At 39.1% G+C, this 15,885-nt stretch overlaps 2 long non-coding RNA genes across 3 annotated transcripts; both read left to right on the plus strand.

The window, feature by feature from the left end:
• The first annotated feature begins 2,032 nt into the window (after positions 1-2,032).
• On the plus strand, positions 2,033-4,349 carry LOC145450981 (uncharacterized). 2 transcript variants are annotated; one of them, XR_013918659.1, is made up of 3 exons: positions 2,033-3,117; positions 3,500-3,630; positions 4,147-4,349. It is a non-coding gene; the product is annotated as an uncharacterized LOC145450981 (long non-coding RNA). The 2 variants fall into 2 exon arrangements; XR_013918658.1 differs by lacking the exon at positions 3,500-3,630.
• Positions 4,350-10,676: 6,327 nt separating this feature from the next.
• On the plus strand, positions 10,677-12,111 carry LOC145450831 (uncharacterized). The gene is made up of 2 exons (XR_013918596.1): positions 10,677-11,378; positions 11,568-12,111. It is a non-coding gene; the product is annotated as an uncharacterized LOC145450831 (long non-coding RNA).
• Positions 12,112-15,885: the final 3,774 nt, after the last annotated feature.

Here is a 15,885-nt window from a genome sequence, read left to right on the forward strand (position 1 = left end):
TAGACCGACCGCATACCTTCAACATACAAGGGGGTCATGATAGCGCTTTTGGCTTTAGTTTTGGGGGAATCATTTTCCCGAAAATATTTATTGCTTGGGATGAAAGAAAATGTCAATATCACAATATAACTGAAATCTACAATGATTTCCATTCGTTGGTGCGCTGTCACTTTGTACATTCGCAGTCATGATCGTTTTATTTACAGAATGCTACAAGGCATTGCTGATGTGGTACCATCATCGATCGTGACACAGAGACTATAGTGTCTACGCGATGGATTATTATACATTACGACGAAACAGTAATACACCTTGAAGTGTCTCAAGTGCCATCCTCCTAAGAAATTGAGTGGGACGGTCTTATTTATCGGTGAATTAAGTTACGTCTTTCAAATGGTTACGTCAACATCATAGGCGTGATTCTAGCTGACCACCACCGTAAATCGAATGCGTAATTGCATTTCATCACGCAATGACGTGCCGTGAATAGTAAAAACATGCTATGTGAGCGGACTTTTCTTTATTTGAGCTTGGTGTCATTGTAATTGTTGGAATCTGACTTGCGATTATTTGTGTTCCCGCGAATAACGCTTCTGCCAACGTGCAACGTGTGATCGTGGACACATCTCCAAAGGAAATAGCTCCATAATCGCAATATAAACTTTGGTTCTCATAGGTTTGCAATAGCTATAGTTACATATTGAGAAACATATACATAGAATTTATATTTAAACGTGTGGTTGTGGGGTTTCGAACATATCAACATTTTGTTGCGGACGTAATTTGAATATTTGCTATATTGTATGTGTCTGTCCCGTACGTGGATGGTACTCCCTACGAAGAAATATTTGGTGATGTAGAGCAGTGGTTCTCAACCTTTTTTACCTCGTGGACCGGTAAAATTTTTAAAAATATCAGGCGGACCGGTGAACTGTCAAAATTGAAATGAAGCCAAAATGTAAAGTATTCAACCGTTTTTTGCAACTATATGATGGGTGACATTTAGAGGGTTCTGATAGTAATTCAGTATCTTCATGGGGGCACCAATGTGATTTTATGGCAGTGAGTCTGCTGAGTCGAGGTAAAATTGCCTTGTCCAGATAAATGTGCTACAGCCGAAAGTCATTTACAGTCTTTCGCACCGAATGCCGTGGGTTTAACCGATCACGCCATCAGAGGTGGTCTGTAACGAAGTACTTCTACTTTTTCGAAGTACTCAAGTAGTTTTCCTCTACTTCTGGTACTAACTCAAGTAGATCCGATTTTCGCTACTTCTACTTCTACTTCGTAATATTTTGTGATCTACTTACTTACTTTTCGCTATTTTCAGTTTGTCAAGTAGAAGTAGTTCAATCTACCGATCAGGAAGATAGCCTGAGAAATTTCGGGGCTGTTTTCACGGAGTATCAACATTTAATTTTCACAAAAGTTGAGTAAAGCCCAGAATTTTCGTCGCGCTTTGCTAGCAGTCGATACTAAGTGACCAGTTTCATTTCACGAAAGTATCGGTGAATATAATTTAGGTCGCGGGTTGGCGTGGTTCCGTTTACACCACATTGTCGCCCTTCGCCCATATGAAATATTTCATCACAGTTTATATGGCTCATCATAACGTTTGAAACTGGTGTTTCGCAATCTAGTATTTACTTGTCACATCGTAATCTAGCATGTCCATGGCGTGTCCTAATCTGGAAACGTGGACTCCGACTTTTTTTTAGTTCTAGAGCTGTTTTAGCACACCACCTTTGAAACTTTCGGGACTAAAGGGAAGAAATACATGCTCCACTTTTAGAAGTAGCATTTATATTTCACTTTTAATTCCCTGTATCATATACTTTCAGCTATAATTAATATCAGTTCTTTTGTCTGGATAACATGTTGAAGTATAAAAGCAGTGTAGTAATGCCTTTAATTTCCGGAAATAAAGCTACACAATATGGCATTTTTGCGGTCCACAATATTTTTTATTAACGTTTACTAATCGCGCAAAGTGTTTACACCGTATCCTATATAATTTCTCCGTATTGCTCTTCAACTAAACTACACTGAAAAAAATCTGGTAGATTTACTGGGAAATCTCTGTAAATTTTGCAACGAATTACCAGTCGCAGCCAATAACTGTGAGTAGCTTGTAATTTTACATTTTGATATGTAATATTACCTTAATTTAGCTGTAAAGTCAAGATACCAGAATTTCTTCGCAAAATTACTGGCAGTTACTCGTTCCTGCAGTTTATCAGGCTATTGGCAAAATTGATTAGCTTGAAAATCGCTGCGGCCAATGTTATACGTAGAACTGAATGTTACTGATATCATTTTTGTGGTGATTTGACCTGATTCAACCACGTTCGCGAGACTGGGGTCTATCATACGGAAATTGTTGGCCCTAGTACCGATTTCAGTAAAGTACATACTAGGGTAAAAGAAACAACTGACAACCGTAGCTAATGTGGTACACCATAGCCACTATATTATATTATAAGGCTATGGCTATATGGCCGGTCTCGTTGGTTACCACGGATAAGACTGATAAGTTAAAATATCAGTTTAGGATGTATAATATTGTTGGGGAAACTAGAAATATCAGCACCGCGTGCTCAGTTGACTATTTGTTAATGGCGGACATGGCGATCTGTCATAGGTTACAGTAGATTAGGGTTACGCGTTACTGCTTTTACTGAGTTTCGTAGTAAACAACCAATGCCAACTGTGACATCACAAGCAGCGTCTGGTTAAGTAAGTACAGTAAGTAGTGAACATCACGTGGAATATATATCAATTTATACGAGATTAGATGGAAAGGAAAGGGACTATATGTAATGATAAATGTTTCTGTATGAAAAAATACGACCTAAAATCAAACATTATAACGTGGCCAGTAAATATTATTGGTGGCATGTCAGCGGATGAATACCACTCATTTTGAAATCGTTCGAGTGTCGTATCGTCGTCTGGCCATTATTGAGATCTGAGCAAAGGGTGGAGCGCCAATATGGAATCGGTGTCTCGCTAAACGTACCGGGATTCCAACCCGGGTGGAGCGAAGCTTGTTGTGCTTGAAGAAAGTGGATCGTTGAAGATTCCTAGGAATGCTGAATGGGATACGCATCGTAAAAGGTACAGTACTACATAGTATTTGTTACCGTGAATATCTACAACTGTGCACACCACCGGCATGACTTTGATTTCATTATTGAAATATTTCATTCGCCGCATTCTATGTTCTATTTTGGGATATTAGTCGACTTACATAGTGACCTGTGACACCACATATTCATCCACAGAGGAGTTGAAACTGTTGGCTTGTTCATGTAATTTTCGGGCCATAGCATAGAGATGTTTCCATCCACTGCTGGATTTGTTTGGCACACATGCCACCTCAAATGAGGAACCTTTTGCTTCAATACATTAGATCAGTGGTTCTCAACCTGGGGGGCGCGAGAAATTGACCAAGTCTGTCTGAATTCTGACTAAACATGTGTTTCACAACCATTTTCAGAAGACGATTGTTGAAGAAGAAACTTATTTCGTATTCAAGAAAGAACGCCAAATTCAAACGCCAGCAGTCGCACTCAACTTCATTTGAGCAAATTTTTGATAATCTTTGAAGATTTAGAGCAATTTCCACGTGTAAGTCATTCATTACCGTACTTCATAGATTTGGCAGTAGTCTTATAAAGCTCAGTGCGCTGGGTAGCTGTTGGTAATAGCTGGCGAACTGCACTGCTTAAGACAGACTTAGATGCAATATAGGTTGCTATGCGGCTGCTATGCCCCGGAATGCGGCCTTAGACTACCTAAGTAATTGAAATGTGACCGTGATTAGCAAAGAGGTTGCCTATCTCTGTATTAGATGATGTGCTCATTTTGACGTGACGATAAGTGCAGGGGGGCGCAAACTTTTTGGCCATCGCCGAGGGTGGCGTATGTCCAAAAAGGTTGAGAACCGCTGCATTAGATGAAGTAAGTCATGAATCTCTGCTATATCGTGTAAAAGGCGGTACCGTCATCACACAATGTACCAGTACCGGTACTTCAAAAATTGCTATATTTTTGTTAGCCTATTTGTCTTGGTAGTTATTGTAATGTCATGTCTAGGTTAGGAACTTTGCTTAATATAGCGACTTACGCATGAGTTCTTTTTAGTGGAACTGCAAGATACTAGTCACACAGAAGGAATGAAGACGAGAAAAAGGAACAATTGGAAGTTTATCCGGCGGTGGAATTGATTCACCTTTTCTTGGGACCACTTGTGCTATATTTGCATTCCTCCTAAAGAAGAATTAGACCTCCAGCAGCAATACTTTTTCATCGTGAATCATGAATGAATATACAGTTGTCCCAATGTCGTTTTTACAGCGGTATTTTGGCATCGCGTTGCTTTGGGATAGGTATGGATGTACGTGAATTTAGAAGCTGGCATGTAATCTGATTTACAAAGGACAGCATGTAGGGTTGTAGGTACTAGGTAGGCGGTAAAATTACAGTCTCGCTCGTAAATGTACAGGAGAGAATGTAGATTGAATATACCAGAGGTGACTGTAACATTACAGTCTGGCGTGTAAAGCTAGATTACCGGACGGGTGTAAGTTGAATTTACATTGAGTGACGGTAATGTTATATTACTGCCAAGTGGCTGGCCACCCTGCTTCCAGACATTTCGCGGTAAATCGTGGTAAATTTTTTTTTGTGTGTACGGACCTTATAATATGGGGGATGGTGCCGTACCATGCTATTTTCTAAAACTTGCTATTCGAGAAAACAGAGGATTAGTATCGCATTTCCATATCAATACTATCATGATCATGATGTTGGTGAATGCTTATGCTATCGAAAATTGGATACCTGTTGGTATGCATCAATATGAATTAAGCTCGTCACCTTTCGCATAGCTCAATTTGCACCTTTTTACAATCCATGTGAACAAATTAGGATCGTTTTCACAACTACTTAATTACTTGAGTACTTTTAAAGTCAGTCAATTCTACTTCAAGTAGTTTTATGTTGCTAATGGAAGAAGTACTTCTACTCGTACTTAAGTAGATTTTTTGTCGCTACTTCTACTTCTACTTGAGTAGCTTTCTTGACTACTTTGACCACCTCTGCACGCCAACACGAATATTATTCTTGTCTTTAACAATATCGAGAGAAGTAACGTTTCTGCGTGGAACCAAGCACCTGGTCGTGCTACCCTGCTCAATGCTCATTGCCTACTGCGACCAGACGTAGGCTACTCTGGCAGCTACGATTACAATGCGTGCCGCAAGAAAACACCTTACGGCAGCTATACCGGCCATGCGCAAATACGGACCGACATATTTCTTCGTCAGCCCACCCAAAAAAAACGTTTGTTTTGAGCCCCCAGAGGTAATAAGCCAAACTTCCAGGGGCTTCGCCCCCAGGCCCCACAGTTGGGTTCATGTTTTCACCTGTTCAATTAGAGGCAATGAAATGACTCTGATTGTCAAGTACTTGGAAGAGACTGATAAGCTCATGTGTAGATTTGAAGGCGATGATTCTTTGCATTATTGGGCGACCAGAAATAATGAGTATGCAATGTTCTTCAATGTGGTTCAAAAATGCTTGTCAATTCCTGGATCTAGTGCACCAGTGGAACGTGTTTCAGTGGATGTGGATTTATTCTAAGGCCATGTCGCTATAACATATATGAGGATCTCCTTTCCATTTCTGAATTGTAACTCATCATTGATTTGATCTGCTGTCAGTGAAAACACACAATACACTCCATCCATTTGACGTTTTGTTAGATAGCCTATGTGCAATTGTGCATGTGCATTGTGCACGTGAGTAATGATGAATGGCTAATGTTGTGTGATGTTTGTACAATAGGGTTGTTCAAAAATAAATTCTTATTTATTTTACTGGGTGGCTACTTGGTAAAATTGTTATGTTGCATAAAAAGAATATAGAATCTGGCTTAATTTTAAAAATTATAATCAATGATATGCGAGGAGAAAATTTTATATTTGAAAATAAAGAGAGTGTTTGTGGTGAGAAATTATTTCATATAATATAATTAAATGCTAGTAGTAAGCCGACTATTTTTCATATCGAAGATACTCCACTCTAATAAATTCGCTTTTTTTAGTTGGAATTGAGCCAAATTTTCGATGAATCATATTTTTACACAATATAACAACATCATGAGGCGGCCGGTAAAATCCGAAAATCTCTATTTGTAGTTAATCCAAAATTTCCTCTCATATTAGTAACGCTCCGGCGGCTACTTCGGGAGCTGAGCAGGAAAGCTGACCTTTTTTTAGTCGACCACCTGATAATGTGAAAGAAAAACTGTACGTCTACATAAACATGCATCTGTTGATTCTCTATCTTCTGGCATCTAGACGCGAATTCGTTGGCTCTATATCAGATAGCATGTAGAATGAAATCGTTCATTCTCTGTAAGCTATCAGCTATTTCAGGATTGAAAACATGAGTTGAACATGACTTCAATACTGTGACTTGGACTCGACTCGAGTCATAACACTATGACTCGAACTTGACCCTTTAAACGGTGACTTGGCCTCGGACTCGACTCGGTGATGAATTGAAAATGACTCGACTTGACTCTAGTCAAAACCGCAAAAGTAAGATTGACTCGTGACTCGGAACAATGTGACTTGGTTACAACCCTGGTTTTTGCAGTAATGATGAAACTTAACTGTGAATGTAAAATATGGCCTTATCCGCGGGAACCAGTGTAATGAACAAATTTCGCCGTATACCTTAAATTTATAACGTCATGACACTGATAGTTCCGTAGCTTATCACCAAAACAACAAGTGTTGTTGCAAGGTGTCGTCAGAATTTAAATCACATTTGAGATGCTATTAATCGTCTTCTCTCAGTGTGCTTGTGCTTCAATAAATTCATTCAGTATTATTGTACACTGCGGAGGTACGGCGACGAATATCTTAATGTGAAATATATATACGGTTTACGCAGTACTTGATCGTTAAACTGGTTCAGGCAGATGCGGGCTCCATATATGTATTAGATTGAATAATACCACAATACAAGAACAAGTATTTCTGCGTTTTGATTCGGAACGACTACTGAGTACCAACCACTTTCGGTGCAGATGCATCCGATATTGTACCAACCCTAAAACCTAGATTTAAACGGGCAACTTTACCACAGGCACAGCCGCCATGACCGAAGTCCCGCAAATTTCATATTGTATGGATCACATCTAACCCCTAGGGCCCTAGGTACTTACTTGGTTATTTAGCGCTTGATTACTTGTCTTATCAGAAATTGACGGTTACGATTTAGTGGCCCACCCACCATGAACATATGCGTCGTCTTGTGCTATCGAAGCTTCTCAAATTACGCGTTTTAAAGTATTTTTGAAGTATTATTGTATTACATAGATATCGGCGTTCAGGGACAAAGACATTCAATTATAATGATGTGACTAATATTATATATATATCATCGAAAACAAACTACGATAATAGCCAAATAAATAACTGACATGATAACAATACCACAATAGCAATATCAAAGCTGTATACACCCGAAATGGCTAATATTTAGGGCTGGGCAAATTCGAGTACCTGAGTGATTCGATTCTGAATCACGTATTATGCTTCGAGTCGGGTCGAGTATTCGAGTACCTCTCATTATGACGTCATAACAGAATGTTATATGTCAAAGTTCAAATACGTACCTTTTAAGCCACCACAAATAATATAATGCCTGTTATTCATCACACTTCGGTATATTTTTCGACCATACCGATTTCATTGCACTTTGCGACAATGTTGCAGGATGAGAATGACTTCGTGAATGTGCTATTTCTAGTAACGTTATTGTTTTTCTTTACTGTTTTGTATGCTGCGATACGGACAGTCAAGGTTTCAAGGCTACCTCAGTGGAAAATAGCATCGCAAATTTAATTCTCGTTGATAAATTAACTTTTAGTGGCGAGGAGCGTATCATTTCAGTACTCGAAAAAAATCGTCTTTTGCTACTCGACTCGAATCATTAAAATTAATATTCGATTCAGATTCGAGTATTCGAATCATTGTGTCCAGCCCTACTAATATTGTATAATTAATTAATTATGTCATACTGGTCAATGTTTTGCTTATTATAACACAGTTCGACCAGATTTTATTTCGTTGCTTGGTTTTACATGAATCGAGTAAGGTTTGCAATCTGAAGGGGTAAGTTCATGTCAATCGGTTTTGATTTAGTTGCAGCTTCGCGCTTCGATTTCACTCTGTATATAACAAAACAGTCCGCACGAGCATGAGTAATTTCCTTTAATAGAAAATAGTATCATGATAAATACGAATATTTCATTTTAGTCACGGCTATCTCATGGTGATCGTAAACACAGCTTCTATGATATTCGGTCAATATACGCCCAATAATTGCACTCACATTGATTGCCAAATAAGGAAAATGTGAGCAAGTCATCTCGTACCGAAACCATCGCAGATACGCCCGCTTGTATGGAAACTATTTTGCCGATGAATTATACAGCTGGTCAAGTTCAGCGCAGCTTACAAGGTTTTGCCTGCCTTCAAGTAGCGTGTCGACGTGAGGAGAAATTACCACCAGCGATTAAAATGCCCATGCGTTTCACTCTGCAGATACGATAAGACGTTTTAATTTAATCTCCAGACGTTCCTACATTGCGGTCGTAGGTCTGCATGATGAGGTGTGTACAGATGATGTAATGTTCCGTTGAACTCTGGTGTGGCGAATAACTTACCATTGACTTGCCCAGGTGATACATGGTATGGTTACATACCGTGAGATTACCGACATGTCTCCGTATGATGTACAGATCACAGGGCCTGGGAAGAAAATCCAATATAGATGAATCATTTCGCTTCAGCTGTGAATATAGGAAGCTGGTGATAAGTGGAGTAGAATGCATCCATATCAAAGCTGTGGTTTTAGTGTGATTTCCAAGACTGTATCATATTAATGTTTAGATATAATAATAAGGAAATGGTGGAAAACGAATATATTTATTTTTTCGCAATTGAGCAGCATAACATTCTTAAGGGCAATGCCATGTTTCAGTGGTTCTCAACCGCCGGTCCGTGGCCAGTTTCCTGCCGGTTCGCCAGATATATTTTAATTTTATACCTCAATTCCAAAATGTAAGAAGTCGTGCGTTGCCCATTAATTAGAGAAGTAAAACGTCGAATTTAAATTGATAAACAAGTTTTCAACGTATTTGTCTCTACATTGTGCCGGAAACGAGAGTTTGTAGTTTAATTGGGGCGTTCGTCACAATGGTGCAAGTGTTGTACGCACCAATTGATATCGGACAAGTTATATGCAAACGACTGTAAACAAACATCGAATCTTACCCCTGGCAGTATAATAGAGGCTATAAATAAAGCACAGTCGCATTTCTTTCAAAAGATACTAAACAATCACAATCAAGTAAGTGGTCTGCTCGAACTATACGCCTTCAAGAAATTTCACTAGAAGAACTATGCATAAATATCCAATATGAAAATGGCAGCATTGTATGAAATGTCCAATATCACATTTCAGTTGCTACACTTTCGTAATTACAAATTCAGGTTTAATTTTGATTTTGTCAGGTTCACGGGTCTGCAAAATTTGTTTTTATGTTTAGCCGGTCCGCAAGGTAAAAAGTTTGAGAACCACTGTCATAGACTACGTTACGAATGCACATCACACTGAGCAAGTGAGTATAGACCATTGCAATAAACCATCCGCAATAAACTGCTGCCGACTTTCAAATGGAGCGGCGATGGAGCAGTGCTGCACTTTGTCAGAATGGGATATGTTACAGTGTTACCAAAAATGAGGCATGCCAAAAAGCGCCAATCCCAAACATTTCTGATGGGGGGCACTATTTTCATCATATCTTTAATTGCTAGGACACTTGTGTGTCGAGCACTCAACATAGGCACACTCCACGCGACAAGTTTGAATAAATTTAATGCGTTGAAGGCGGAAGGATTCTTATTTACGATTTGGAATCTGGTACTCTTATTAGGAAATCACTTACTCCTAATGTCATCGGCAGAAATCTGGTGAAAAAACTTTTGAGAATGTGAAATCCACTAAAATCAAAGTTTTCACAAGTGCCCGGCATACTTCAAATCCGAACTTTTTCTGAACAGTTTCACGATGCCAATTGACATAAGAGCAAATTATGGTGTTCAAATCCATCTCAGCGCCACAAGGATAACAACTGAATGGATCGTAAGATATCATATGTTTGCTATTAAATCAAAAATTACGAGCTTCGGCTATAGCCGCAAAGTCATACGAATTGGGATTTAAAAACGATAGTAGGCCAAATGCAATTGATGACAACATATCCAATATGCATTTGCAATAATATCAGTGATATGCATGGGGGCATTCATATACTGTCATTATTGAAGGTAAACATGCGATACAGTCATTAATAGTCTAGTTATCTAGTATATCATTATTTTGTGCAAGTTCCTGCAAATATTCTTAAATTATAAATTCAAGAGTGAATGAAGTAGCTAGCTACCAAAATCTACTGGCTAGCACAAGCAGGTACAATGTACATACAGTATCAGACTGTATCTTGATAAAAGAGAAGTAGAACATCGCGGAAAGACTGTAATTTCATTTTCCATGTAGTAGAAAAGAGTCAATTATATCGCGAACCACTTCAATGACACCGCATCTTTTCGTGTGGCCGCGTGAAATCTTCCAAGTTCTCAATTACCGAGTATACGCGTTCATATTCAGGTTATATCAGAACAAAGAACAGGTTATTCTCGCAATTATTCGAGTTTCGAGAACAATTAATTCTGAATATCATGCTGCTTCCATGTTCGTATTACCTCGGTGGACTCCCACGGATATAAAACGATATTTGGGCATGGGCATACACTAGGTTAAGTAATGAACATGTACCTTGTAAACTTGTGTAAATGTACGCTCATAGGAGAATTATCAGTCGAATGAATGCTGATACGTCATAAATGACCGTGACCATATTTGACCGATGTCTTCATATCGATCCTCTCACGTTGAGCCGATAGTGAACATTGCTTGGAACGGGAGATCAGACCGAGAGATGGTGTTGGAGATGAGCACGCTTGACTGCACAAATGCTTTTTTCTGAAGTTTCGCTCTCTTATGTAACTATATAAATCGTCCGAAATAGCATGTTTTTCAGTGTTGGAAATAACCTCTACCGTGTGTAAAAGCGAAATACGAACCGGATAGCGCAAATACAACAGAGCAAGAATGGCTGCCAATCGAGTGATCGTTTTGATGATGTTATTTCTTGTATGCGGCCCTTTGATAGCAGACGCTCTTCGATATACTTCGAAATTAGCGCACTGCGTCTCAGTGTATCAAACTGCCCGGTAAGTTGACGGTCTTTTTAACAACTTTATTGCCTATTTCGAATTGATTGAACTCTAAAACCAAGATCTTTCTCGGCGGTACTCCGATATATCTTGAGATTTCTTGCGATGAATTATAACTTCACTTCTACTATCTGAATGCGAGCTCATTACTTACAAATTTGCTGACTATTGCCCTATTCTTTTCAGATCTCATTTAAGTCACGATTGCAAAAGAAGGATTCTCAAATTCGCACGCAATAATGGCCTTCTTTCTCGAATCAAGCACAGAGTGTGAATAGCCACGAAGATCGCGCCAAATTACTGTGGATATCTATTTATAATCCAGAGCAACATATTGAGACTACACATCGCGGTTCGCAATTCAAACCAGAATTACAAACCAGGAAAACAAATCATCGATACGATTCGTGGAGTTCGTACGGGTTTCTGGATGTATTCTCAAAAATCACCAGCCCCCCATGCAGTACCCGGTTATAATCCAGTGCGATATAACCAAGCTACGTATGGCGGTTTAGAATTCAAGATTAACCTTCGCCACAAAGGAACGCCCCGCCTTTCGACGGCGCTGAAAGGATCAAGTCAACACAGTAGGCAGCGGCCTACCACGAAACATTCATCATTCCTATTACCGTACAATCTTGATATGCACATTTCAGTATTTTTAACTTATTGAATATATATATGTTTCCTAAGCGTACATGTTACAGCAATAGAATCCTTCACTACGAAACTTGTTTCAGTTACTTGTTGATGTGACTCTAGCCTGACTTTCTGCTAGCACGGAGATTCTCTGTTAGGTGGGGGACAGTATAGTTAGTAGTGGTACGTTTATCCAGTCGACTCAAGAATCCCATCCTAAATGTTGGCGGTTTATTTGGGTTTCTCATCGCCATGTGATCAGCATAAGCGGTAACAAAGTCGCTAGAAGTCAGCGGCTTATCATAATTATATTATCCCGGGTTATAAAATGGCTATAGATGGCCAAAAACCAATACCAAACAACAGCTTCATCAGTTACTACAAATAAAGCGCATGTTAACCATAACGTCAAGTAGCACATATCTATTATTCCTCTTAGAAGACTGAAACGGTGAACCGGCGCTCAGGTAGAGTATTTCACGAATACTGGACTCTTGCAGTCAGCAACGATAAAACGTATGTGCCCATGCATTGGTAATTTATTGCTAGGAGCAGGAATGGGCAGTGTATTTGTTGTGATTGTCTGGGTATTGCAAGTAAGCGAGATGCATTTGGCACGAATGGCTAAATAATAAGCACTTTAAACGAGGACAGGAGATTTTTAATTTTTAATTATGTGAAGGTTACGTTTTTGAGCATCGGTAGATGAATGGTAGTGCAAGGTATTTTAATTGCGTTCTTTTCGCAACCGTAAGAGATCGTCATAATAATCTCGGTGTCGGATAAAGTCATTCTATCGTTTATGAACTCAACGCCCAGACGAACGCTCACAAAATAAACAAGCCATATCCCATAAAATTTCTGAGCCGTCTCGTATTGTATAGTATTCGCGTGCAGCATTTCAGGGTAGACAGACGGTTAAACCACAAGGTATTACGAATATAGATCTGCATTATCCACTTGGCTATTAAAATTCTTCCTCATTAAAAGAAATTAGACAAACCAGCTATTCAGCCACCGCAAGTGTAATTACTGTCTGTTATGATATGTTTAAATAAATCCAGCTTCCTGAAATATCACATTGTATGTGGAATTTGTGCACTTCAAAATCACACCTTTACATGACCCGGGACCACTTGCAGAGTTATTACTATATTGTATACGTCTGATAAAATCGGTGGCGAAAAACATAATATGCAGTTCCCCGGATTGGATATTTGACTCATAGAGCCTAAGTAATAAGCACAATTTCGATGAAATGTTCATCTCAAATAATATCTTCCAAATTCGACCTTTCATATTCGAGAATACCTGTGCGACCATACAAAGGGTTGGTATTGTCATTTTAAACTAATTTATATATTAACAGTGCAAGAAACCATATATATATATTTGAGATATTCCAATCCAGAAAATGTCATTTTGCGACACTTTCCTTTTTTATTGGATCATAATTTCGCTTAATAAAAGACTAAGTTATCAAATACAGAACCATTTATGTACGCAGGTACGTTGGACGTAGATGTGTAAAATGCATGTGATTAACATTCTCAATGTATTGTTTCATCGCCTACTTTACCAAAAACTTGACAGATACATCTGAAAGTTTTACACAATATCAACTTTTCTCTATCAGCGAAAAATACCATTATCATATCAAAGCTACACGTCGTACGTACGTTGTACATGTTAGGCTATTAGTAGCGAACACTGGAATTGATAGATCCAACCCCGAAGCCACATAATATACTTTTGCGGCCAGTATATTTCCGGATATTAGTTTGAGACGAGGAAGCTGATAATACCAGTTTGGAAAGCGAAGTAACAATTACAGAATAGACGTGTCTGCACCCTCCTGGAATGAGTTGTCAGAGACAGCATTGCGAACGATGAAACGGAAAGAATCCAACCTTATCAAATATTATATTTTCTGTACATGCAATTATACACATATTGTTTTCTCGTGCAAGTGTGAGGTGACCTGTTCAGAATATTGTGGCTTAGACATTACAGGTGATATTTTTGTATGCTTCTGCTACGCCTCGGCATATCAGGAAGATCTCACCCGAAAGAATGTGAGATAAAGAGAGGCTTGTACGACCTAAATACATTCTCATTAACACGGGAAAACATTCGGTAGCTGTTACATTGCTGTCAACGCCTTCTTAAAGGTGGAATTTCCTGAGATCCGTAAATTATGTGACGGAAGTGTCGGATTTCCTACGACTATAGTGTGATGCATACAATATATTCGATGACTGTGATGGCCGTTATAATGAACAGGTGTATCATATCTCAATCAAATAGGTTTTATCGGGCGGATATAAAAGCACAGTTGTACAGCCTTCGAAATTTAGAGTTGCTATATCCCGTGTAATCGATCTGAATATAGCTACGTCAGAAATTGCCTGTATAGTTTGCACTAACATAACACACAGTACTTTCACAGGGTTTGGGCACTAAGATGAAGAGGTATAGCTTGTCTATGATCGAACTACCAGTGTTACGGCCCTCTCGCAGACGATAGTATATATATCACATGCCATGTATGATTGAGTCGGATGGAGAATTATTACGTGTCGTAGCTATCGTTTGACTGACATAATGATGCGAATCCACATATGCACCAATAGGGGGAAGTGATGAGAGAAGTCATCTCATGCGTAACAATTGTGAATGCGGCTTTAGAACATATATTCAAATTAAGATGATTTAGCTTCCTCGACTTTCCTGTGCATCTGTACCAGCAGTCTAGCACATGCATATGCAAAGCCTCGTTAGCGATATTAGGTTGTGTCACCTCGCCTCACTTGACTGACATAATAAGCGTCTTGACCAATGAGACTTCTCCAGCGACTGTTTGTGTTATGCAATATTTTGGCGGATTTGAAGTTTTGAGGCTGCTTAATTCGCGATTTGGAATTCTTGCCACGTATTCCAATATATTAAATTGTTATATAAGACAAGTCCCGCACGATTATAGGCGTGTGTCAGTTTACATACAGTTAAAAAGACACCGGGTGAATCTAATACTGTGGTACCGACACTCCCGTATGCACGGTGCACGCTAGACTTGATCGTTAGTTCTGAGAAAAATATTTGATATCCATGTCAATCATGTGTTTTAGATCAGTGGTTCTCAACCTTTTTGACCTCGCGGGAAGATAAAACTTCAAAATTAACTTTGCGGACCTGTGATCCATCAAAAATCAAAATCAACCCTCAACTCAATTACGATAAATATATGCAACTGAAATGTAATACATTGGCGACTTCATTTACTTCTGCCTTTTTTATATCAGATATTTATACGTGATTCTGTTGAAGTGTATGCATGGCCAATCCCGCGAATTTCGGGTAAATAATGTTATTTTGATTGTGATGGCTCGGTATCCTCATGACTATTTGCTGTTTGCCATATATAGTCTCTGTGACACTGCCAAGTATTGCTTAATTGCACTGTCCGAGCTTGTTTAAAGTGTCTGCAGTGTTCACATATAACTTGTCCGAATCGAGTTGTAGGCTACTTTTTAACAGGTTCGTACAATAGTTGCTCTAAGTCAGTGGTTCTTAACCTTTTTTCTGCCAGCGCCCCCTTTCAAAAATTATCGTGCTCCAGCGCCCCCCCCCCAACTTCATATTGTAATGTAATAAAGACGATGAGTAAGAGGGAGGGCCGTAACAGCACTTCGTCAACCCCCTAAAAACGATTGCCGTGCGCACCCATAGCGTGATAAACCGAACTTCTGAGGGCTTCACCCCCACGAACCCAATATCGTGATTTTGATGGTCAGCAAAGTTTGTGTGGCCTGGTCGCCCTAGGTACCAAAATTTTCTATAATGCATGAATGAATAGGTGGTAATA

The sequence above is a fragment of the Botryllus schlosseri genome, chromosome 11, assembly GCF_051294905.1.
Source record: "Botryllus schlosseri isolate E-star chromosome 11, Bs_hap1, whole genome shotgun sequence".
Classification (NCBI taxonomy): domain Eukaryota; kingdom Metazoa; phylum Chordata; class Ascidiacea; order Stolidobranchia; family Styelidae; genus Botryllus; species Botryllus schlosseri.